At 40.2% G+C, this 26649-nt stretch overlaps 1 protein-coding gene across 2 annotated transcripts in view; it reads left to right on the plus strand.

Moving 5' to 3' along the window:
* The first annotated feature begins 643 nt into the window (after positions 1 to 643).
* Positions 644 to 26649, plus strand: part of mef2d (myocyte enhancer factor 2d) — a 105793-nt gene continuing 79787 nt past the window's right edge. For both annotated transcript variants that reach the window (XM_004560111.5, XM_004560112.5), the window contains exon 1: positions 644 to 861. The gene's annotated coding sequence lies outside the window, so the exon portion shown is untranslated. The remainder of the gene's footprint in view (positions 862 to 26649) is intronic.

Consider the following 26649-nt stretch of genomic DNA (forward strand, 5'->3'; position numbering starts at 1 on the left):
ATCGTGTTCCTCCGCCAAGAACGGTTAAGTAGGGCGGCGGAAAGTTACTGAACCCCACTCGGTGGACACCCAGTACAAACACAACTTTTCCACGCGGAAATCAAATAGTTAATTTTTATTCATTTAATTGCAACATGTATAATAGGACTGCCTATGCGAATAGAACAAATAAAGGACGTAGCCTAACATTTATCCAGGGACTGGATATTGAAAAGAGGCAGTATTTTGGCCTTTCTAGGTAAATGTACAACCTAAACATCTATTGTGCGAGAGAAAAAGATGGCACTCGATAATTTAAAACGTTTGTTTTTATTCGTTTCCCCGCGAAAATTATACGAAAATCTCCTAAATGGTGGGAGATCTGGGAAAGGGGGGAATTCAAAGCAACTAAAGCAAGAATTAAAAAACAATCAAAATATGCTTAAGTCGCATAAGCTCCAATTTTCCGGTTAATGTAGCCCACAATAACAAGCAGTGAGAGTGTCTTTGCTCTCAAAACAAGACAAGCGGAGGGATATAAACTCTTAACACATGATGTCGCCATCAGCCCTTCCTACTTCTCAGCTCACCTTCCAGTAACTCCGCACCGACAATTTCATTGGTCGAGGCATCGCGGACAGCCGCCCCCCATTGGTCGCGCACCTGTCAATCTTAAAGCAATGCCACTCAGGATAGATTAGGCACCATTTGCCATAACTAAATAGTTACATTGTACATCAAGTAGGAAGAATTGTTTTAATTGGTAGTCCACCGCGCTCGGCGGAGAGTTCATCTTCGTCCAAACCGCCTGAACGCGTTGAATGCAACGAAGTGTAACGCTTGAATCTCCCGTCTCATCCAACAGATGTGGACACTGCCCGGGTAAGTCACTCTTTACCATCTTGTGTCCGCATTTCACGTTTGCCTCATTTTTTTCCTGCCTCTTCCTGTGTTTGGGCAGTTCTGGCAACTGCGTGTCCAGTCGCCGTGTTGTTTGTTGTTGTGGTGTTTGCATGTTTGTGTCGGAGTTGAAAAACTGCCACAGAGCCGTGGTTGTGGTAACTCTGAGGAGGATGTGCACGGTGCTCGTGTAAAACCTCCCAAGTGTCTGTCAGTGTTTGTATCAAGAAAACAGTTCTTCGTGTAGTTTGCTAAGTTAATGCCAGTGCCACAGTCAGAGCTCACTTCTCACTGCGTGCTCGCACGTTTCAGTCCCACAGACCTTCAGTAAACAGCATCTCTCAGCTGGTGGATTTGAGCGTTGTGCGCAACAGTAATAACACTCCATTAAGAGCTGTCAGAAACGATTTACGACAAGTGTCAGCCGGGTTTTGACGTGATTTCTCTTCATTTCTTCAAAGCAATTTCATTCCATGAAAAGAACGCATGTTTAGTTTATTGGCAACTTTTATTGCGCCATCAATTTCGTTTACGTGTTAAATGACAGGTTTACATTGCGGAGAAAGTGGGCAGATGAAGAGAGAAGAGCGCAGTTTTTGCTCTAGGAAAACTGTAGTGATTGGTGAAATTGTGTTTCTTTATCAAAAACCACATCGGACGCTTTCCCTCATATCCTTTAAGCTATCGCGGCTGTTGAATTATTTTATGTCTCTTTCATGAGCCCATTTCCGACAATTGTGCTCTCATTGCCGTGCGTAATTGCTTCTCTCCCGGGAGAGAGTGCCATCAAACTTCTAATTTCCCCCTGAAACCCGGAAACCATTTTACTCGTGGAAGCAGCCCGTAATGATGGCATCAATAAACCCAAATAAAGCTGCTGTCAAGTCAGCTCTGAGTTTTGCTTGAAATCAGAAGGGGCCCGTCTGCCTTCTTTTCCCACGCACAGCATCTCAGAGAGGCAGGTGATTGGGATTAGAGGGCAGCAAGACAATGAGAATATGTCCCTAGAGACGAGTCTGGCATGTCAGGAGGCAGGAGGAACAGTTATCTATTACATCATTATCTAGTGCAGCAGAGGAATGCACCGCAACACTGGCAGATGAGCGGTTCAACAATGCCTGCAGGTAAAGTCCAGATTGCCAAAAAGGTGTCAGTGGCTCTCCAGGGAGCCAGTCCAGGTAAGGGTGCTAGCGAGCGTCGCAGCAGCCAGAGGAGAACAGATTAGGTGTTCTCTGTGAGTCTTTGTCAGTAGGGCATGTTCGCCTTAGAAGCTTACACCACAGATGAGTGTTTGTCCTGATAAGACAGGTAATATGGAGATGGAGGGCAGAACTGACTGTGGGCATTAAACCACTGATGAATATATAAAAGTATCACGAATTGCAACTAAATTCCTCATTTCAAGTAACATCAAATCAGAAAGCTAAAAAAAATATATATATATAAAAAAAACCTTGTTAAAATTCACAGAAGAATTTGCTTATTTACTACTTAAGACCGAAAATAGATTTTATCTTGCTTTTTTAATCTTAATATGAACATGTCGTGCATCAAGACATGAAAGTTAAGTTCTAAGAAGTAACAAATTACAACTCTCAAGTGAAATCAGTCTTCAAAACAGAGTCAGAACGTCATCCAGAAAACTGGACCTGCCAACATCAGATCTTCTCCTGGTCTCCCTCAGCTTTCCTTTGGTCTAACATCTTAAATGTGATAGCTGCCTGAAAGTTTGCCGCTGTTTTGAAGCTGCCAGTATCCCAGTTTAATTCTCTAGTATAGTTTAAGTCTAAGACGTAAAGGTGGTCACAGGTTTGGGTGTAACTGCAGCATCCCTAGCTTAACACCTGTATTGTATGCTGTTCTCCCCCAATCTCTAGCTTAGGTTTTGTACTAAAAACACTAACGTTTACATCAGCCATATCTTTTTAAAAAGATATGTGAGTAAAATCTGAAGTTGGACTGATTGAAAGAAATGCTTTTTGTGTTTCTGACATTATCAAAATGTCCAGGCAGCGATTATCCCCCTTACTAATGCATCACCTTATCTCTCTTATCCTTTTACTTCCATGCGAGATTGTGAGGTGTGACCCTGCTGGCTGTAATCCTGATTCTGACATTATCAGAGGTCCTATATAAAACATTGCCATCTCCTTCAGAAGTTTATTCCACTGCTGCACTCTGGTGCACCTTTAAAAGGAGGCAAAATAGTTGCTCTTAGGTGTGCAATAGAGTCTCAAAGTACTCTCCCCTATGCTTGTGTGGCCATATAGGAATACAACCCATGAATTGAGCAAAATTTATTTTGTAACCGGACTTGTTCAATGAAAAGAGGCTTATGCTTCAGATAACTTACAGTATAGGCTCAACTGTCATAATGGGCTTTTGTGTCCCTGAGAACTGTGACTGCCGGCAAATCTGTACATAGCTCTCATTCCCAGTCAAAACACCATCCAAGCTAGGATAGAACTTACAGAGATGACTTTTATCGTTGAAATGAATTATCTTGAAATAAATTTTGCTGAATCCAAATTAAGAGTTGAGATTGAGAACATGGGGAAAAACAAAACGAACAAAACCAGGTTTGGTTGAGGTTTTCCATGCCAGAGCTCTACCATGTGCTCCCATCGTGTGCTCTGTTGGACACAGTCAAAACACAGTGGGGGGAGTGTGCCCCCTCCTTCTCTTTGCTTCTGCAAATTTGAGGAAGTACAATCATTCTCTCCTGGTGCAGCTTCCTGCTGAACTGCAAACACAGGCAGTCAGCCGGCGCATTTTCCAGACATTGCAGATTGTCGGTGTCTGTCAGAAGCACAGTGATATAGCTGAACGTGTTTAAATACACAGCCCTGTGGTTTCTTGTGTGTACAGCATTTAAACATTCAGTTTGATGGCTTCGTAGGACGTGTCCTTATATGTATCAACGCATGCAATTGCATTAATGCTGAGGCTGCTGATTGTTTTTTCATACTTAACTAAAAAAAAAAGTTTAGTTAAGTGTTTGAAAATTGTGAATTGGCCAAATAATAAATTAATTTAAAATGTTAATTTAATTTTCAATATGAGAAGCTGCAAATCCTCCCTTTGGAGAAGCTGTGAGAAGAAAATGTTTTGATGATAAATGACTGAACCGACTGAGTTATTCATTAATTTCATTTGAATTTAGTCAGCTAATTATTTCATATTAGGGCTGGGGTTGGACGACGTGTTAAAACTCTCCAGCCTGCCGCTGTCAATCCAACAACTGGTGATAGCTGGCATGTTTGTGGACTTCCACACAGCGCTTTGCTCTGCAGTGCTCAACATTGACCAGCTCCAGCTCTCAACAGCTCTCCATTGGTGAATCTTACATGAGGCTCAAAAGCAGCAGTTCACATCTTCTACAGGGGACCATCTTCAGCAACTGGTCTTTTAATTATTGAATATTTACTTATTTTAATTATCAAGGAAGCAGAACACTCAAAAAGTAAAATAAAGTGGCAAAAATCTATCTTAAAAAAAACCATTCAATGTTATTTTAATATATAAATTTATGTTTTGCATTGAACCACTGTGGTACTGATGTTACGTGTTATATTCTTTCTTATCTCTTGGACATAGAAAAGGCCTCTAAAGTTTAATTCTAGCAAATGCATAAATGAAGCAAGCCACCTGCTAAAGACACTAGTGCGCACGTAAGGATTATGTGTTGAAATAGCCAGCAGCAACCTTTTTAATAAATGACTCACGCTAGGCGGATTATTTTTTTCAAAATGATAAGCAACGTCAAAGGTTGTTGACAGACCTGCCTGTCATATGTAATTCCTGTGTAATTACCTCTAGGACCAGCCTGTTGAAACAATAAGAATGCCTAACCGATTGAACCTCACCTCTTTCTGCGGAGTTAAATTTTTTTTTCCCCTGATCAACTGGCCAGTCAACTCAATCTAGAAGTTATTTAACATTCAGTTCGTTAACATCAAAGGGGTGTGACTAGTGGAATAATTCACAGTATAATGAAATCAAGAGATGTTATCTAACGATGCCATCACAGTTTTATGAAGAAAAAATAAAATGCCTCTTAAAAGGAATGAGTTCTGTATTTAATCATTCATCAGTGCTCTGGTTTCCTTTTCACCACTCTCTGCCATTTATCCAGAAGGACTCAGAAGGTTGACTAATTTGAAATCAGTACTAACCAGCAAGTTGGATAATGTTTGTTTACCTTGCCCCCATTTACCATGCCATGTGGAGATTTGAAGTAATAACTTTTTGTAATCTTTCCGAGCACTTTAAGGAGGCATGTTGGTCTTAAACTGCAGGAGGAGGCATGAAATGTCATTAAAGTGCTTAGAAAAAAAAACCTTCTATTTACCAAGAATTGTAATGTGATATGACTAAAAATGCACGAGGTACTAATGTTGCAAGTGTGTTTTCTTAAATTTATGTGGGTATTTAGATAATTGGGCTCTGGCAGTATGCCTGCTAGTTAATGTGCTAGTTAAACCTGATCATTAATTGAAGCAGCAGCTTTGATAAAATACGACCAAATTCTAACACTTCTTACCTACGTTGGGATAATGAAAGCTTAGACACTGTACCAGAGATTTGAATTAAACTAAGGAACAAGTGCGCAGCAGTGCATTTGTTCCCTGACAGATTTTCCAGAGCCCTCCATTAGTCAAGACCTTCCTGACTTTCATAGTGGAAAAGTCTGAGGTCTAATTTTCATTAATCAATTTGTTTGTTGGCTGGGCTGGGTATTGATGGGCTTTAATCACTGCTGAAGCCAAGGCCACATTAGCTAGTGAGAGCAGAAAATTACATCAGCATGCCGTGGAACTTAAAAACCCTGTTTTATATTTCAGCACCAAGGAAACTGAAGAGAAAAGAAATAAGAAAGTTGCTGAATAGAGGCAAGCTGTGCTACTGTCGCTACCATGTTGTGCAGGGCAAGTCACCTGCCATCTCATTGATTTGCCTGTTTACCCTTTCAACTCAGACTTGGCCTTGTATAATAGTAGTAAAGCATCTGTGTTGGGTATGTGTTTTCCCTGTGTTTTCACCCTCAGCTGACCCACGCTCTCATCCCACGATGGCGCAAAAGCCTTTCTTGTAGGTTGGGTTAGATAAGCGTCACCCCTTCACCGTTGTCAAACTGAAAGCCTTGCACCACAAGCCATGCTCCTTTTCAAACTGACGGAGCATTTCAGCAGAAAGGAGCAATTACTACCTGCTCTGGTCCTGTTGCTTTCATGGCCTCTTTTGTGTGCTGATTCCAGGGCAGATTCTATCCATGGCTGTTCCCACGCTGAGCAAGGAGAACAGGAAGAACTCAGCCGCACAGCAGGCCTCTGCCTTCTGCTATTATGGCCATGATTCAATCATTGCAGGGCAATGCTTTAGCCTGGCACATTGAAAGAGGAAAAAAAATGTCCTCACTCCCGCTCTGTTAATGGAACTTAAAGCCAAAGGTGTTTTTGTACCAAGAGGAGACCATCAGCCTTTTAATGTGGGAAGTAGCAGCAGCAAGCTTCACCTCACAATCCACTCACCCCCTGCTGTGATTTTTAAAATGGCCTCCCTTCTGTGCTTGCAGCCAGAGAAGCCCCACGTGTAGTGGAGGAACCAGCCCAGGCGAGATTTGCCGCTCATCGCGCCTACTGTTTGTTGTCTTTCCCCTGACCTCGAGTGGAAGAGTTCAGTGTGTTAGATTTTTAGATTTGATTTATTTTTAGTTATACATGCTCGGATTACAAGCAAAACAAAATAAATAGGACTTATTGAACAATGTTACATGACACGGATACAGTTTGCTGTTACTTGCGCTAAGTATTGCAAAAATCCATTTAACCAATCAAGCCAACATTTTCTTTGGCAATCTGGGGGCATCGATACTTGAAATACAATTTAGTGGTAGTAAATCGAAATTAAATCTACTGCAAAATTTCAAATCTGTGTGTATATCTCTCTGTAGTAATGCTGTGAAATATTTAAAATTGATTTTAACTTCACGAATGGAATACCAAAATAGCTTTTATTAAAGCGGAACATTTCCTGTCTACTAATGGAAGACCATGGGATGTGGCTGAAAGCACTGGAAAAAAACATGCGGACCCTGAGATAAGGCTTTTTGTTTGTTGTTGTTTTTTTTTGTCAAATTGCTATTGTCGTGGTTTGGAAAACAGCCTTTATGTGCAACTGACAAAGAATTTGAATTACAGAAAACTATCAATTGAACATTGCTGTATTTCTTAAAATGATTAAATAAAATCAGATATCAGGACAAACGGTAAGTATCTGCGATCGTGGGTTTGGTTATGCCAAAATTTGAATTTAAACAAACTTTCCAAGAAGTGTTACGTCTCCTGACAAGAACTACTGGCGATAAAGATATCAGGGAGATCTGAAATGCTTTTTTTGGCAAAGCATGACCGTGCTCGGCTCTGAGCTCTGCTGTAATTTACCAGCTTTTGTTTTCATACCAGCTGGGAACACTTGGACGAAAAAAAGAAGAGAAGAAATCTGATTATTCGTCCAGCATATGATTATCTTTTGGTCTTTTTTTTTTTTTTTTTTTTTTTTTTTTTTTTTTTTTTACAAAAAACAAAACAAAAAAAAAAAACAGGATCCACCTTTGTATTTCTTAAACTCTTTGAAACATTTACGTGGGATTTAGGATATTTCCTCATGGTTTACACGTGGCATTGAATATCAGTGTTCCAGGATCTCAGTGAAGTGAGAACACCATCTGTCTCACCTTGTTAAAAGTACTATACCACCCCATAAAAGCATGCATTTATTATTTGGTTTCAAACATCGTCACAGATTGTTTAGATTTTTGTAATTTCTATTTTATGCGATGTTAAAGCAGTGAAAAATAAACCTCTGAATACATCAGGGAAAAGAGATATTTCTAAACTTGAGTTATTTTATTGGCAGGAACTAAAACTGTTTAAGACCTGAAATATCTTGTTTAGCCATATCAATTTTTACGATCTTTAATGTACCATTTAACATTTTACATAATTTTTTGTGCATGCAAAAGGTCTGCAAAGTCACAAAAGATAATATGTATGTAGTTAACCTTTGCCTTGCTCGCATGTCCATAAAGCTATGTTTAAAAAAACCAAAACAAAACAGAAATAACTGCAAAACAGGCAGACTGTCAGAAACTTTACATCTGATATGGAAATCAGTGTCTGGGTTACTGTATTTTCATGTCTCTGACCTGTCCTCAGATGGCTTGTTTGTGAGTAATCCATGACAATATAACACATATAATCCAGGAAATATTAACGCCATCCTGTAATGTTGTGACTTGTTTATGGCTCTGGCTTGAATGTGTGCACATGAATGGTGAGGTTTAGTTACCAGTTTTGTGTAACTAAACCTCACTATGCTATGTTCATAAAAATATGCAAACAATGTTTTTTTTTATGTCGCTCAGAACAGACTGGGCTTTTATGCACGAGCGATTTAAAGAAGCCAGAAGGTGAAAAGAGCTGCTGCAGCAATGGCGTGTTTTGGTTGACCACCAAATTAAAATCATCAACCTGTAAATTAAATTGATGTAGGCTTCTTGAATTGAAAAAGATATGGTTGGTGGAGTCTGTGTTGGAAGTATATATATATATATATATATATATATATATATATATATATATTAGGGCTGGGCGATATGACCCAAAATTCATATCTCGATATTTTTTAGCTGGATGGCGATATAAGATATATATCTCGATTTTTTTTTTTTAAAGCCATAAGTTAAGAACAAAAAGAGAGTTCTTAGTCACACTGTGTCCCAGATGTCACACGGGCACTTTTATTTATATACAGCGTAGATGTACATGAAGAAATTACTCAAAAATAAATTATCAGCATTTATTAAATAATCATGGTCCATAAATAAAAGAAAACAATGTTGTTTTTGTGCATAACAAAAAGCTCACAATTGTGCAGTCAAAATGTAAACTAATAGACGCTGAGCATAATAACAAAGAGACAGATTTCACAGCTGCACCACGTCTCTGAACAGGTGCCATTTGTGGTCCTTATACACACACACACACACACACACACACACACACACACACACACACACACACACACACACACACACACAGTACGTATCACTCCGCGAGGCTCCTCCTCGGTAGCCGTAATCCTCCGACAATCCATCAAGCGGTGCAGCTCCATAGAATAGCAAAGTCATATTAAAACATTTTTTGACAGATTGCTGAGCGCTGTGTACCACATAAAATCGGTTCGCGGTCAGTAAGCACAACCAGAATTCATACATAAGGCGCACTGTCGATTTTTGAGAAAATGAAAGGATTTTAGGCCGTGCAGCCCCTCCTGGCTGCATGTCGTTAGCGCGGTTAGCTCGCTAACACGTTGACGCCGTCCAGCCCCACGCACGGTAACTCGCTAACGGAGATTTTCCGCTTTCATCTTGTCATTGCCTGCAGGTGAAGTTATGGGGGAGGCGGAGTTGTGTTCAGTGAAGGAGAGGCGAGGCCGAGTAACATTGCGTAGAGACAAAAGTGGACGAAAGAGAGGCAAACCTGCGGCTCCACAAGTATAATTATAACGTAACATAGACTATATCGATATAAACGATATTGTCACATCTTATATCTCGTATGAAAATATATCGATATTTTTAAAAAACTCGATATATCGCCCATATATATATATATATATATATATATATATATATATATATATATATATATATGTATATATATATATATATTAAAAATAAAAATAAAATTGGGGCAACAGAGAAAAGTGTTTTCACTGATAATGAAACTAGTCACTTTGGGCAGCACTGGACTCCACCGGTATATGATGCATATGGTTCGAACACATGAGTGTTTTTTGTTTGTTTTTTAAATTAATCTTGGATGGTACTGAAGCTCTTATGTTGTCAACATGCGGACAAACAGACAGTTGTGGGTCCCCTTGGCCACCCAACTTCTGGAGTCATTCACTCATGTTGACTAAATTTCTGTACAGACATACAAACACCTGCCAAAGTACTCAAACCAGAACCAGGTCCCCTTCAGGGCCACATTTGGCACTGAAGACAAATGTACACAGACTCACGAGCTGAAAATATTACCAGCTTTGCTGTCGTGACTGGTGAAAATTCCCTAATGTACATACTGTAATTGTTTCCTCATGTAGCCTGTAAGTACTTGCCAACATGGTCTCTCTGATTTGACCCTTAAGGCCAAAGTGAAAAATCAGGGTACACAAAAGCTGTAACTGCAGGCCAACAAACTCCCTTACTTACACAGGACTAATCTCTGTCCTCCAGCAAGCTCTTAATTGGGCCATCATCAGCTGCTGATCTATGGGTTAAACATCAATTAAGGTAATGAGCACATAGAGAAGAGGGAAGAAGATCGGGTTGGGGAGATGTGGGGGGGAGTCAGTCCGGAGGGCAGGGAGGTGATCAGGGCCCACCCTGAGGAAGACTGAAGTGTGTGTGTGTTTCTGTGAAGAGGTAGCTTAACGAGTGGAGTGATTTTCGAGTCGTGGAGTGGAGTGTTGATTATGGCTGTGCGGGATGGAGGCTGCTTCAAACAGCTCAATGGAGACTTCTTGTTAGTTTAGCTGTGTTTGTGTTGGACAGGCTGTGGTCTGGGTGAGATCCTCAGCATGTTTCAGGACAGTAATGTCTAATCTGCTCTTCAGAATGCAAATACTAAAATAACAATGATGTAAAAATCTTAATTAAGTTAAGAGCTAAGGTACAAAATATGACAAATAATATCAATTGGCTAACTGTTTTTAATTTGAGTATTATAAATTATTTAATTATTTTATTGCTCCTTACTCAGAGATGTCTTGTAATTTTGGAATCAAATATTTTCTTCTATGTAGTTTTAAACATTTACTTATTCTGTTTTTTCCTCTGAGAAACATTCCAGTAAGAACAATTGATTTGATTGATGATTTTATGATACTCTCTGAAAGTTCATTGAGGAGGAGACATCATTCCCATCCATACTGCTTGACTGACAGATGATATCTAAAAGGCACAGGACAAGATGGATATAAAATTAAAATGTAAGTTACTACTTGAAAAACCATTTTTCATCAAAGAGTACCAAAATAGTATAACATTGTCTAGTACTTTTGAGAAAATTAGTAGCTACATTGTAAAAAAAAAAAAATTCACATTTGTATGTAACTAGGGATGTGATTAGGAGTGTTGTCCATCTCCTCCTCAAAGTGTTAATACTATAGGTTGTTTATTTGAGTAGTAGTCCATGAATGTTAGAAAGGAACCCAAAAAGCCTTTGGTATATTTTTGTTTTGATAAAGGTAGCTAGCATTTGCATAAGGTTAGCATTAAACCTGTTTAAAACCTAAATACTTGAGATGGTCATTAGAGAAACATTCTAAGCTTTTGATGCTGTAATATACTGCAATTTGTCTTTCTACTTGTCTTCATTTGACTGAATAGTGAGAAGATGTTGTATCACTATGTGAGAGGTCAATAAAATGTCAAACATGTCTGCAAGAATTCATTTGAAACACTTTTGCCCTGTTAAATTCACCATTCAATATTTAATAAAACAGATGATTCAATCTTCAAAATACATAACTATTTTATAAGCAGACCTCTTAAGTTCACTTGTAGATTTAAAAGAATCCTAGAATGTGCTTTTCTTTCATGTCAGCAGTCATTTTTTATTGCTTCACATCAGCTTGTTCAAACAGCAACCACATTTCTTTCTAGAATTAAAGTTTTAAGTTATAGTTTTGAATGCAAAACTGCAATCAGTCAATCAGATAGAAGTGAAGTTTCTATCTTTTTTACTTTCCAAAAAATGAAAACATTTTCAGTTATGAAAACCAGACATCTCAGTATATCCAAGAGCTGGTTAACCTAAGTTTAAATGCATTAGTAACCCTCTATCTATTGTGCTGTGGGCAGAAATGTCATATTTTAGGTTCTGATTCTGATTGGCCAACTGGATCAAGAATCAAACTATAATCTTCTAAAAAATTATTTGCCACAGGAAATAGAAAAGTGCAAGTGACCATCAGAAAAAAGGTATATCAATGACTGGAACTATTAGAATGGACTTTCTGGGGCTCTGGAGCTCTCACTGTCAGTAACATATGAAACAGAAGCTCCAAACTGCAATGACATGTCTACAGACTCATCTACATGCAGGCGGCTAGGAAAAAAAATCAATGCCACTGCTGTTACAAATACCAAAACTAACCTTTTATTTATAGATTTTTTTTTGTAACTTAATGCCTGTTTCTCTACAAAAACAATTTTCTAATTGCTTTTGAAGTAAAAGTAACTTTGCCTCCATCAAATAGATTAAAACTGGCAAAACTCTAATTTGGGATCCATCCTAAAATCACACCATCAGGTATTTAATGGTAGCTTTGGATACAAGACTATTTTGATACTTCTTTGCAGTTGATACCAAAACTTTCTAGCACTGAATTAGGTTTAATGGCAGGTGTAAGGTAATATTCATGCTGACAATGACCAGTTTCATACAGTGTGTTCAGTGCAGGACTGTTGTGCTTATATTCTGTATGTGTTTTGTGTGAAAGGTAAAGGAATGGAATAGGCAGATATTGTTGTTGCACCTTTAAGCCGGCACCAGAGTCAAGTCCCAGAGACTGAATCAATGTCTGTGGGAAAGGGAGATCCAGTATTATGGTGCACTCTACACCAGACACCACGACTCTGTTCTGTTTCACGTCACACCTCTGATTCGGGTACATCAGCATGTTATCTGAAAACACACTGGAGCCTCAGTGCCATTTGTTCCATTCGCTGTGAACAAGCAAAGGTGGCATAATGAGAAGTTAGTGTCATTATAGTATGAAAGGGAGTTCATTTAATCCATTATTGATCCAATTTGCCAACCAATCAGTGTTTTCAGTTGAGCTAATGCTCTCGTGTTGGTTCCTGAATTGGTTTGTGAATAAGGTTCTGGGGATATTTAGTTCCCGGGGCCATTTAATCAATATGGCCATTACACTTTGTCCACTGAAGAGGAAACCTGTGAGATATACCTCTGCTCTATACTGATCAGCAAAATATGATGCAGAATATTTGGAAGTTTTGTTGCTATGAAAACACCTTGAGATGTTGTGGCTTTCTATATGGAAGGTGACTGCTGGTCTCACCTTTATATGTCACTCAGGGACTCTGATCTTATAGAGAAAGTTGGATCCCAAATTCCTGTTTGACAAAATTTGCTCTCTGTTGATTCTAATTATGACCTAAATCATAATCAGCCCTCTGTGGTTTACCACAGACTTTCCATTCATCTCCCTGATCAACAGCAGCAGAGAATTTCTCTTCCTTGTCCTCAGATGACAGATTCTGGGGAAGTAGAGCAGGAGGGTGGCCTGGACTTTAAAGAGACCTTCTGGTAATCTGAAAGGTCACAGGAGCCTGAGTGTTCTGCCAGTGCCCTTGAGCTAGATGCTGAATCCTGAACTACTTAATAGCACTGAAAAAAAAAAAAAAGTTTGGTTTCAGCGCTGATAAAAATGTGCAATAATTTCCAAAGGTTGTTGATGTATACCGTGTTTGCTCGCTCTGTGAGATGCAATTATTATGTGAAGGTCTGGTGCATAAAAGTTGAAGAGAAATGGGGAAAAAAACAAAAAAACTGAATGGTAAATCCCTCAGTTGTTGGCTTTTTTTTCCTTCTTGGCTAAAAATATCTTGTTCAGGGTGCTAAATATATTTGGTCTGCCTCTGAAGAAATTGCTGGAAAACCAGCTTTGGAGCCAAAATGGAAATCTGGGCTGACCTCGTTTTGACTACGAGGTAGAAGCAGATGAGAAAATAAAAACACTGAATGCACGTAACATTTGTTTTGATCAGGGATTTTGGAGTCTGCAGGTCTCTGCCCCTCTCATTACATTTCATCTCCTGGAGTCTGTGGTGTTTTGTGATCCCACTCTGTTGCCTTGTGCAGTGTGCTTCACTGTAGCACTTTATCCAGATTAAGTTGTGTTTTCCTTCTTTTAATACACTTGTTACCAAAGAAATAATCTAATGCAAAACTAGCCAAATGGATATCTTACAGAGTGTTCAGTGGGATCAAAGGCCACTGGCCCTGGATCAAGACACAGCCCGCTGCTTCTCTGTAGGTTTCATGCAACTTAAACCCAACACAATTTGCAGGATTAACCTTTAGTAACAGGGCTTGATGGGCACTCGCAGCACTCTCAGGGTTGCACTGCAGAAAACCAATCTTGGTTTGACCTTGACAAGGCCGTACTATCAAAATCCACTTGCGTTCAGTTTGAATCCATTTAGTTCAGCTTCTGACAACCTTCAGCATTACAGCCTTTTTATTTAAAAATTCTCCTATGCACTTAGTAAGCTTGGAGTTCTTAAACAGAGAAAAAAGAAAGTGAAAAGAAGAGAAATGATAAACTAAACAAACAGCACTTAGTAAAAGCAGAAATAATCAAATAAGCTGCTTGCACTGTTGCTTATTTAATCTAAATAACATTTTTGTGTTTATGAGATCAAAAAATTAGATGACTTGGACTCAACATATTTAAACCTCTAATATCAATGAACATTTGATTTAAATCCATAAACTGGAATACTTCTAATGAGTGAAACTTTATTAAATAAGGTCAACTTGATCTGTATTGTCTTGCTTCTGACTTTAATTCAAAACTTAATGCTTTCATACTCACTCCAGTGTCCTACTGATGTTTAAAGGAAATAAAAAAACAAGTGTCCTAGTTTGGATTTCTGTCTCATAGTAATGGACCTTGCTTTCATAGCATCACAAAATCGGCATTTTATAACACAGCTGGAATCGAAGGTTCCTGACTTCGCCAGAAATCCAGTAAGAGCAGCAGATACCAGGAGGATTACTGAGAATCAGAATCAACAATGGCCAGCAATCCACAGCATTATATTTAGCTTAGATTAAGGCTTCTCTGTTGAATGACTCAAGCTGCAGTCTCCTTTGTGCACACTGATGGTTCACTGGAGGTCTATCTGGTATTGTTGCCAGAGAACTCTGAGAACAATCCCTCGCAAAAAGATTAAAAAGGAAGAAGCAAGCAGAAAAAAAGATGAAGTTGGGACATGGATCAAGGAGCACACCTACAAGACCGGAGGAAGCTACAAGAGGGAAAAAAAAAGATGTATAAGAGAAGAGATTTTTGTTTCAAATGTCATGCATCTGTTTTAGGAAAGTGTACTACCTCAGATGCATCATTCAGTATTCAGAAACACGGATCATTCTGCCTCCAGAAACAGAAATGTTTCATAATCAGAAGTCTTTTGCTGACTCAAAACTTTTGCCAGGAACTGTTTTGTTAAAGTGAACGCCAGATTTTTCAAACTCTTTGCCTTACAGAAGGAAGCAGTTGAAATGGGTAAAAAAAAGAGAAAGAAATAAAGTCACTTGTGGCTTTCATGGTACCGTCTGAATAGTTGAATTTACTATACACTTTTAACCCTGAACTATTTTGCATTTGGTGGTGTTGAGGGGGAATCATGCGTGAGTTCATTGTATGAACGATAAACTTGAAGTGACACAACCGCCTTGATGATACCCAGTGATTTCCATACTCTAAATTTTAAACCCACTATCTTGGCTTCAACCTTGTAAGCTTGATTTTCATAAACCTTATACAGTGGGGCAAAAAAGTATTTAGTCAGCCACCGATTGTGCAAGTTCCCCCACCTAAAATGATGACAGAGGTCAGTAATTTGCACCAGAGGTACACTTCAACTGTGAGAGACAGAATGTGAAAAAAAATCCATGAATTCACATGGTAGGATTTGTAAAGAATTTATTCGTAAATCAGGGTGGAAAATAAGTATTTGGTCAATAACAAAAATACAACTCAATACTTTGTAACATAACCTTTGTTGGCAATAACAGAGGTCAAACGTTTACTATAGGTCTTTACCAGGTTTGCACACACAGTAGCTGGTATTTTGGCCCATTCCTCCATGCAGATCTTCTCGAGAGCAGTGATGTTTTGGGGCTGTCGCCGAGCAACACGGACTTTCAACTCCCGCCACAGATTTTCTATGGGGTTGAGGTCTGGAGACTGGCTAGGCCACTCCAGGACTTTCAAATGCTTCTTACGGAGCCACTCCTTTGTTGCCCGGGCGGTGTGTTTTGGATCATTGTCATGTTGGAAAACCCAGCCTCGTTTCATCTTCAAAGTTCTCACTGATGGAAGGAGGTTTTGGCTCAAAATCTCACGATACATGGCCCCATTCATTCTGTCCTTAACACGGATCAATCGTCCTGTCCCCTTGGCAGAAAAACAGCCCCATAGCATGATGTTTCCACCCCCATGCTTCACAGTAGGTATGGTGTTCTTGGGATCCAACTCAGTATTCTTCTTCCTCCAAGCACGACGAGTTGAGTTTATACCAAAAAGTTCTACTTTGGTTTCATCTGACCACATGACATTCTCCCAATCCTCTGCTGTATCATCCATGTGCTCTCTGGCAAACTTCAGACGGGCCTGGACATGCACTGGCTTCAGCAGCGGAACACGTCTGGCACTGCGGGATTTGATTCCCTGCCGTTGTAGTGTGTTACTGATGGTGACCTTTGTTACTTTGGTCCCAGCTCTCTGCAGGTCATTCACCAGGTCCCCCCGTGTGGTTCTGGGATCTTTGCTCACCGTTCTCATGATCATTTTGACCCCACGGGATGAGATCTTGCGTGGAGCCCCAGATCGAGGGAGATTATCAGTGGTCTTGTATGTCTTCCATTTTCTGATGATTGCTCCCACAGTTGATTTTTTTCACACCAAGCTGCTTGCCTATTGTAGATTCACTCTTCCCAGTCTGGTGCAGGTCTACAATACTTTTCCTGGTGTCCTTCGAAAGCTCTTTGGTCTTGGCCATGGCGGAGTTTGGAGTCTGACTGTTTGAGGCTGTGGACAGGTGTCTTTTATACAGATGATGAGTTCAAACAGGTGCCATTCATACAGGTAACGAGTGGGGGACAGAAAAGCTTCTTACAGAAGACGTTACAGGTCTGTGAGAGCCAGAGATTTTCCTTGTTTGAGGTGACCAAATACTTATTTTCCACCCTAATTTACGAATAAATTCTTTACAAATCCTACCATGTGAATTCATGGATTTTATTTTTTCACATTCTGTCTCTCACAGTTGACGTGTACCTCTGGTGCAAATTACTGACCTCTGTCATCATTTTAAGTGGGGGAACTTGCACAATCGGTGGCTGACTAAATACTTTTTTGCCCCACTGTAGGTGCAACAGACTAATAACATACAACACTGGAGCACAAACCTCTTGGACAGGATGTTCCAGACAACACTCTACATTATTTGTAAGATAATTCCATTAAAATGCTCCAAAAGGCAGCAATATCACAAAGACTTTTTAGAGGTTGAGTTCAGTAACCTAAATTAGAGGATGAGAAGCCTAGCAGAAAGCTCTGGGCTATAGCTGCCTGTGCTAGTATGTCCTAAGATTAAGCACCCCATAAGGTTGTTCTGAAGAGAGAAACTAGCTAAAAAGACCAGACAACTTAATTGTACCAGGCTGTGAAGAGGACATTGGGTGATATTTTGTTTGGGCTTCCCCACATTCCTTTAGTTTCTACCTTTAGGCAACTCCATGATTACAAACTGATTAAGTTTTTGGTTTTCATTCCTGCTTTGTTTTGTCTTTGCTGTTGGTGGCTCAGTTTAGCTGTCATGTTACCAAAAGGTCTGGGTATCATCACTGATAAATGACGTGAGATTAACTTGGTCTCTATGGTCCTTTTTGAGGATTCTAATCAGAGTCTGTGAAGGCTATAACACATGGGGATCTGAGTTGGTGGCACAGATCTGTGTGGTCTCAATTGGGATTGGAAAGAAACTGACTCCAGTCAGCATTTTTTTTTTTTTTTTTTTTTTTTTTTTGCCAGTCACACCAAGGAGGGAAAAATGTGATCTTTGTAAGACGGGGGGGAAGTAGAAATTGGGAGACTCTCAGTTGTCAGTTGTGAATGCAACCGAATTGCTGTGCCACCATACTGACGGGGTTACGATGGCGTGAGAGCAGGGGCTGCTGGCCAGCACTCCAGCACAGCTGAAATAGCAAGCAGCAAGAGCCAGGAGCTGAAACGCTACACCCAGGCTTCTCACACTCTCCTCGTCTCTCACTAAGCCTCTCTCCTTCTTTCTTTTTCCCCATTCTCTTTCGTGCTCTTTCGGTCTTTTCCTATCATCTTTCTTATTTACTCTGTCTGTCTTTAATCTGAAATCTTGCCATTTTCTTGCTCTCCGTCATTATCATCTAGCCTCTATCTCATCGCCCATTCTCCCCACTCTTAATCAGACACCTCCCACACCTCTCATCCACTTCCAGTAAAGCCCAACGCGAGGTTACGGCCTCATTTGAATATATGAATGCATAACAGCCTCCTCCTTGCTGGGGCGTGGCATCGTTTTACAGTCACACAGCTGTGGCAGTGTTATGGGACCATCTGCACAAGGCTCATTAAGATAGCCATAAGCTAATGTGGAGAAAGAATATGCATGGAGGGAGGGAGGGAGGGGGGGGTGTTTATTCATCCTTGTTCCTCTTCTTTTTCTGTAGAACAGCCTTACCCCAGTTGGGATTATTTCCAGAGAGAGAAGAAGTAGAGGAAGGAGGAGCTTGAAAAATCCCCTTTCCACTCTTCCAAAGTTGCACACTTCCTTCTGCTTGTGTATTTGCATGTAATGTCGCTATGGCTTCAGGCGTGTGTGTGTGTGTGTGTGTGTGTGTGTGTGTGTGTGTGTGTGTGTGTGTTATGCACAAACACTGGTATCTGTCAGTGACTGAGAGCATGAGGTTCAAAATATATCTTCGTATTGAAACTGTGCTGCTTCATCTTTTTATGACGTTTAAGATTTTATACTGTTTTACTAAGGGGAAGTGCAATGGAGCAGAATTTACCTTGTGAGGCAGCGGAGGTCTCATGAGATCATGATCATGAGAAAATCCATTAGCTACACACTTGAAGAAAAACCAAGTCACTTCTACTCAATCATATATGGGGAACTTCCAGTTAAAGGACAGAATGATTAGTACTTTCATACCACCTCTGAAGTTCACTATAGGAGACTGGCTAAAACTACAGGAAGTGAATAAGATGTTTCCACGTGATGATGAAGATGGTGAGATTTGGTTAAGAGATAATGGGTAATTAAGCTATTTATGCTTTAGTTGCACACTTTTTGTAATCATTGGGTTTAAATACACTGTGGGGGATTGATGTATAATATACTGTTCATGATAATTAATTTTAAATCAAGTTCAAGAGGTGCTGATGCCAGCCATTCTGTAATAACACTTTTGCACAAAGGAACAGTTTTTGATGCTGCTCTTTTTCTTGGATCTTTTTGTAAGAAAATAGTATTTTTCTTGTTTTTGGAGATATTAGAAAGGTCTTAAAAGTCACTAAATTTGTTCTTACAAAGGCTTCAGATACTCTGATGGCTTTTCTAAGTGCAGCTGAAATCCATGTCTCTTTTCTGATGTGCAAACCCAGCTCACGGCGTCAGCGAGGAGTGTTTTCGCGGGCAAAAGCACAGCCGTGTTTTCAGTCGATAGAGAGTGTACTTGTTTTCTGGCGGGCCGTGTCAGTGCAGGCATTAGATAACGTTTTATTTGATGGTGTTCAATGGCTGACTCGTCCTCACCTCTCGCCCAGGCCTCTCCTGCTCTCCAGCCCACATGCGCTCCCATGTAAAGCCAAACACACAGACATCCACCCACTGACTCACACACACGCACACTCACAAACACACACTCCCGCTCTCTCTGCATCCTTCCTCTGGAGGATTCTGGCAGTTGTTTATGTTATTGAACTGGTTATCACATTACAGCTGGAACACCACCAGGCTCAGAGAGAAAGAGTCCTCCCGCTCTCTTAAGAAATAAAAGAAAGGCGGCGAGAGTGCAAGGGAAAAACAAGAGCAGAGGGAAGACTAGATAAGAATATGTTCAAATGCTTTTGCAGTGCACTCATCAGCATCACCATGTTTCTTTACTTGTTTTGTGGAAACAGAAACCATGTCTGTCTGTGATCTTTCCAGAATACTTTAACTACATTTATTAGTGATTTAACAACAGCCTTTAACTTCCTCTAAACTGGATAACCAGATGTGTGACTAACTGAATTACCACTGCAATAGTTAAAGTTCTAATGAGTTTATCCACTGGTTAGTTGTTATGGCCAGACTGTAATTAATGACAGAAGAAGCAAAACTGGAATTCTATATTAGTGTCTGATGTCAAAGCAACAGATTTTGATCATTCATCACCCATTGATCCATCCTTCCTAAGTAGCTGTAGATCTATAATAATATCCAGCTGCTTTTCTATGTGCTTGCAACTGTCATAATTCACATACAACAGATACAGCTCAAAAATATTATTGTATTGTACTGTAGTTCGTATGTGTACTGTGTCACGGTCGCAGTGGCAGACCGTGTAGAGAGTGTGTGGAGGACTCAGGTGCAGACACAGGCGTGGACACGAAACTGAGTTGAACGAAAAGCGAGCCTTTATTGTGGCTGAAGACAAGGAGTGCAAACAGGGCAGAAGCGCAGTGACAAAACTAAACTATAACTAAACTGGGAAAGTGATACCAGGATAAACTATGAAGACACAGGAAATCATAACTATGAATACAAAAGACTGGCTGTGGCAACATGGAGGGTGGGAACACAGACGACGCGACACAGACTGCATGAAACATCGAGACTAAATACACATGAGGGATGATCAGGGGAAGTGGCCACACATGGGAGCACAGCTGACACACATGAACCTAACGACAGGACAGGAGAGGTGAAATTAAATACACTGACATTGAATACAGACTTTCAAAGTAAAACAGGAAACATGGAGATTAGACATGACATGAACTAAACATAACCACGCAGACATGACTCATGACAGGTAGACGCACGAACCAGGGAGACGGAGTACAGGGGAAGATGACAGAAGCGACAGCATGAACTTGACAACACAAGACACACATACTTTAAACACATGAAGGGCAAGGGAGGCTTAATACAAGGGTAATATAATTACAAATGAGCTGGAATAACTTAATGAACCTAAACAAACAATAAACATCAAAATAGACTAAACACAAAACACTGGGTCGCACAACCCAGGACCATGACATACTGAGTATGTGTGTCAGAAAAGTTGATACTCTGACGCTGACTTATATTAAAATTTGTCAGATTAGATACTCAGTTGCCACAGTATAAATACCAGGAGTGACACCTTTGCCTCCTCCTGCTGACATAGAACTTCATAAAACACGGCTGCAAGAAGGCCCATAACCCTTTCCCTCACTAGCAGCTGAACACATGAACAGTAGCGCAGGTATCTTGGCAAAGCATCTTAAAGACTGAGGGCCTTTCACATAGGATGCATGTGCTGTGTTGGACTTTGCAACCAATTCTTTTCTATGCACTGTGCAATAGCGGCACCCTGCTGTGTCCAGCAAAGCACAGCACAAGTGGGCTGCCTGTGGAACACTTGTGCATCACACCATTTGCTATACATTCAATAGAAATGCAGAATGATATGGAGCAGGCATGATTAGTACATGTAAAAATCATGAGTGGCTACAAAAAAATACATAGTACTCCCCCCACCTTCAGTCAGTGCACGTCGCTTCCTTTATGAAAGCGACTTGGTAGCTCAGTAAAGCTTTCATTTCAATAACAGAGATTAAACAGTCATCATAAATGTTAACCTGGCCAGCACACACGCTAACGTTAGCCATTGGCGGTAACTCACATTAGCCGGCTAGGGTGTATAGCTGATAATATAATGATAAAATTAATGTCTGAATTGAGCAGCTCTTTATCAGTTCTGTTACTTGTTAATTTTCTCTTAAAGTTCCTGATTGAAGCCTGAGAAAAGTCTACCAGCTATCTCCTATCTTATGTGTTCTTCTCCTATTAAGTTATACAATCAAATATGACTGAATATTGGTAAATAACTCCCTGTTGTAGTGGAACCTTTTGGATGAAAAGAGAAGAAAAACTCTGCACTCGAAGTTATGGAAACTTGTTTTCTGCTCTGTTTTGCACACCCAGCAAGAATACATAATCCAGATATGTGTTTTTTCTTTTTCTCTTTCACCCCATGGTTTCTCATCCAATCCAAAGAAGTGCTGCGCTTTCAAATCCCCTCTCTTCTTTCCAGCTTTCCTCCTTTTTACAAACAGATACTCGTCCTAAATATCTCAGCTGCGCTTCACCACAATTCACTTTGGAGAGAACTATGTCTGACAAAAGCGTTTGGAGAATGTTCAAGAGGGGTGGTATCTCCAAATTCCTGAATAAGGCTTGTGTGACAGAGCTTTTCTGTCACCATCAAAGGAAGAATTGCATTGTGTGGCTGCAGAATCTAAAAGCCCGAAAAGTTTCTCTCTCAACAATCTAAAGAATATTAATACTCTGTGATAATAAATAGACTTTAATGTGACCTTAGGATTATAAGATCCACATACAGTCAAACTGTTTTTACACAGTGGTGATTGAAGTGAAAACCAGGGTTATTGTGGGTTAAAATGATTATGGATTAACATGACAGCATGGTTTTCTCCTCGCTGTAATGCCAGCACCGGCTTCACTGAAGCAAGGCAAAGGAGCTTAGTGCTTTTAGCCTGTAGTTCTCTTCTCTGGTAGCATCTGTTGTTACAGTCGGACAGAGCAAACACACACTCGAACCACTCAAACACATGCTGAAGGGTCATAAAGCCCTGTTTTTAATGTACTGAGGGGGAGACAGAGTGTGTGTCTGTGAGAGTAGGTGGGTGATACAGTATGAAGTAAGGGTTTTCACAGAGGACAATTCCTCTGGAGTCACAACAGGTGTGTGCGTCTCTGTGTGTGTGTGGATTGCAAAGGGGGAATTATGAGCCGGGTACTAAAAGGAGGAGGGGTGGGTTAGAGGACTTATGAAGGGTCCCCTCTGCCCCACCTGTAGCCTGTCAGCTGTTGTAAGCCTGTTAAAACGTCAGCTGTTTCTGAGGAGAAGTGTGTGTATGTGTGTGTGCGCTTGTGTGCATGTCTGTTAGTCAATGTCAGGGAGCTTGTGGAGGTTGGGGGGAGGGCTGGCTCTGTGTGGCACTCACCGCCCCATTGCACATCAAACGCCTTGTCCCCTCTGGGGATTTGTTAGTGCACAACACAGCGGCTTGTGCTTACGTTGCCTCTTTTCTGTTCATTGCACTTTGACTCAATTGTTCAGTTAAAGAAAAAAAAAATCAGAATCAGAAAGCATCTCTGAAACAATGTCTCTATTTTGTCTCTTTATGAGCAGCAAGTTTGATTCCTTACATGACAGATGTCTTTGTTTTGTTTTGTTTTTTTGCAATTGAACCAAACCCTAAAACTTTAAATATAATTAAGATCTTACTGTACAAAAATGAGTCCAAAAGAATCAGTCATGATCAAAAAACTTCAAGTTTAAATGTTAGGAAAGTAATTTTCAATATTTAGTGCTATCTAAACTTTTATTTGTTAGACAGTAAGAAGAATGTGGTAGCAACTTTCAAAGGTGTGACTCATGACCTGACAGCGTGGTCCTAGAGCTAAGCAGACTGTGTTTCAGTTTGACATTGTGGAAACTTTGATAGCGCTTTGGTTTCAGCTGTTGGCTCTGACACTGATCTTTTAGTGTCGAGAAGTAATTTTGACCACGTCAGCTAACTTCCATTCTTTCATCTTTGTGCTTGATAGAATAGCTGCATGTATCATTTAAAAAATATGGTAAATTAAATCACATTTAATGTTCATCTTGAACTGCTTTTCTGTTTTCCTTTATTCTTTCTGTTTGGCAGTAGTTGCGTGTTGATAGATTCTTTGTGCAAGGGGGCTTATTTTGTTTCGTTTTCCCCTAACCAATCAGTAGCAAATGAACCGACAAACCACAGCTGAAGAAACGGTTTTAGTAGTTTCTAGGAGCAGTAACCTTCGAGATCTAAGCTGATTTGAATGCTCCTGAAACACTTATCACTATTTTATTTTCACATTACTATATCTCTGCTTATCCTGATGTAAGAAGACATTGTTTACATTTGGCCCAGTAAATTCAGATTGGTTCATTTTTATTATTCCTCCTGCTATTGGTATGGAGGGCTGGGCCACTATATCAGCCAGTTTGAGCTTATTTTCAGTCCAGGTGGCATGAAATAATCCTCTCTGTGTTTGGCAAAAGGCTTTGTAACACTTCAAACATTTCAGTAGTACAATTACAGGTAATTATATGGCAACATGTAGTGTTTACCACAGGCATGCTTTACTTGCTTCTCCAAAGAGGATCTTGTTTTGTGGTTACACCAAGTCCAAAGCATGGACTGCAGCTCTGCTCTGGAGATCTGGAGGGCTCCTCTAACCAGAACCTGCAGCAGGTGGGGGCTGGTTTATGTGCTCACTGCAGCTCAAAGCAGAACAAAGACTGCCATTAGCAGCTGCAGAGCAAAGCGGTGTATGAAGTTGTGAGATTATCCACAGGCTGAGAGAGTCACAGAAGAACCAGCCCACACCACACCCCACGCCTCCATGTGTTCTGATTTTTTTTTCCTTCTATTCACTCAGCTGATGGGCTTCCAAATAATAATTTATAGTAAGTACAGACATATAATAAGCTCCCAAGTCACCAACATCACTAACAACCAATCGTATAGATTACAGGAGGTCAGAGCAAGTGAGCTTTGAAATCTGTGGTAATAAAGGTCTCTTGTTATGTAGAATGACCATTTAGGAGATAATTTTCCTCCTCCAGACCTCTCGATCTCAACAGCTCTTTGAAATTAACATAGGTGATCTTTTGATTCCAGATGTCTGCTCTTGTTGTGTGGGGTTTTTTTTTTTTTTTTTTGGTTTTTTTTTTCCTTCAGGGCGTAAGCTGAATGTCTGTTGTCCTGCACAATGCACTATGTCATGCTGGTGTGGGAGTCACAGGTGTTGAGTGATTTATGGCTTTAATTTACTTGATAGATTAAAATATGATAAAGTTTCACGCACAGGTCATTAATTAGAATAACTGAGCCAGCTGTAATTTTACTTTAAATCGCTTGGCAGGGACATGGAAAAAGCTTACTACTACACTTTACATATTAAAATGTATACTGTACACAGGAAGGCATGTTGTTAGTCAACAGGGATTGATTTCCCTTACGAAGGCAATGGTACTTCATTGATTACTCCATAAAATAAGCAGAAATCAGAGCGCTGCTTAATTTAGTGCTTCGTGTTATATTAAAGACAGATTCAAAGGGGAGTTTGATGTTAATAATCTGTCCCTAAAACTGTTCCTGTGTTGGGCAGTGACAGCCTGGAAAAGCGGTGCGCTTGGAGCTGCAACAAGAGGCTTTTATGGGGTGGGGGGGTTGCAGCCTTTGTGGAGCCAGCTGAGTGAGGCAGACAGTTGAAGGGAACAGGTTGCTGCGTCTGTTGGGGCTTGTCTTGCTGCTCTTGACTTCTAACCTATAGCTGCGACAGCTCCAGGGGCTAGGAGATACCAAATTTCCCCAGATTGAGTGAGCAAGGGCTAGATTAGATAAAGACAAATACAATACTGGTCGGTACTGTGACATACAGCAGTCCCTAAAGGTGTTCCAGTGCAGTCTCGTGCTATTTTTAAGTAGCTCACATTCTGTGTGTAGTTTAGATTTATTTCTTTGAAAATGTTATAAGCTTATCCAACCATGGATATGCCTGAAAAACCTCAGTGGGTGGCCGCTTCTCCCTACTTTCCCCTGACATGTTGACAGTGCTGGTGTACAGTCACTCCTGCTCTGGTGTATTTTCAGAAGAGTAAAGCAAAAGATGGGATAATTTACATGGAAAAATATTGGCAGATACAATCTGTGGGCTACATCGTTGAGTCGTTGCAGAATTTTTTACACACGCCCTTACCAAAACCACTGACGATGCCAATTCTGACACCAGAGCCAGTGAATTTATGGTGTTGTGGTTGGTTGTAGACTGGACATTGACTCTACTTTGGTAGTGCCCAAACTACCTCAAATAGATCCTTCTGATGCAGAGAAGCTCCATGGCTTATCTCTGAAGATGTCCACAGAGGAAGTGATGACTTTAATTTCGCAGAGACCATGGAAAGCAATTGCTGGCGACGCAAAGTGTGCAGGTCCCGAGTTAAACTTTTTTATGACTTGAAAGCAAGAGATTGAAGCGACTGCTAGTGAGAGTGCAGGATACCATTGATTGACATATAGCAAAGTTTTAAATGTATTAGAGGGTTACCTAGGCGACTGGAGTCTGGAATGTCTGGCAAACACGGCTGTCAGCAACAAAGCAATGCATGACGAACGAATTACTTCCTGTGTGGACGCGCCTTAAGGGTGAGCTCAGGGCCCTATCGGAGCAAGCTCATTTCTGCAACTTCTGTATCTGTGATCTACGTGGCCGCATGTGAGAAAAGGAAGGAAGGCAGACTGATCAGTAAATGAAAAGCATTCCCTTTGAGCTCAGCCACAACAAACTGGAACAGTGATCATATCCGTCTGGATTCTGTACAGAACTCCTCCAGCTTCATTTAATTAATTACATTTTTAAAATTTTTGCTAATCTAATGCGTTTCAGTTGGAACTTGCTCATTTTGAAGGCAGTTTTGAATTAAAGTAGAACTCTAAATACTAGAGTGCCAAACTGGATCTATTGATTTATTAAGTGGCAAACAATTACTTGCTTTACAAATCATTTATCTTTTTCGTAACTTCTTGACTGATATA

This window comes from Maylandia zebra, linkage group LG11, assembly GCF_041146795.1.
Source record: "Maylandia zebra isolate NMK-2024a linkage group LG11, Mzebra_GT3a, whole genome shotgun sequence".
NCBI lineage: Eukaryota > Metazoa > Chordata > Actinopteri > Cichliformes > Cichlidae > Maylandia > Maylandia zebra.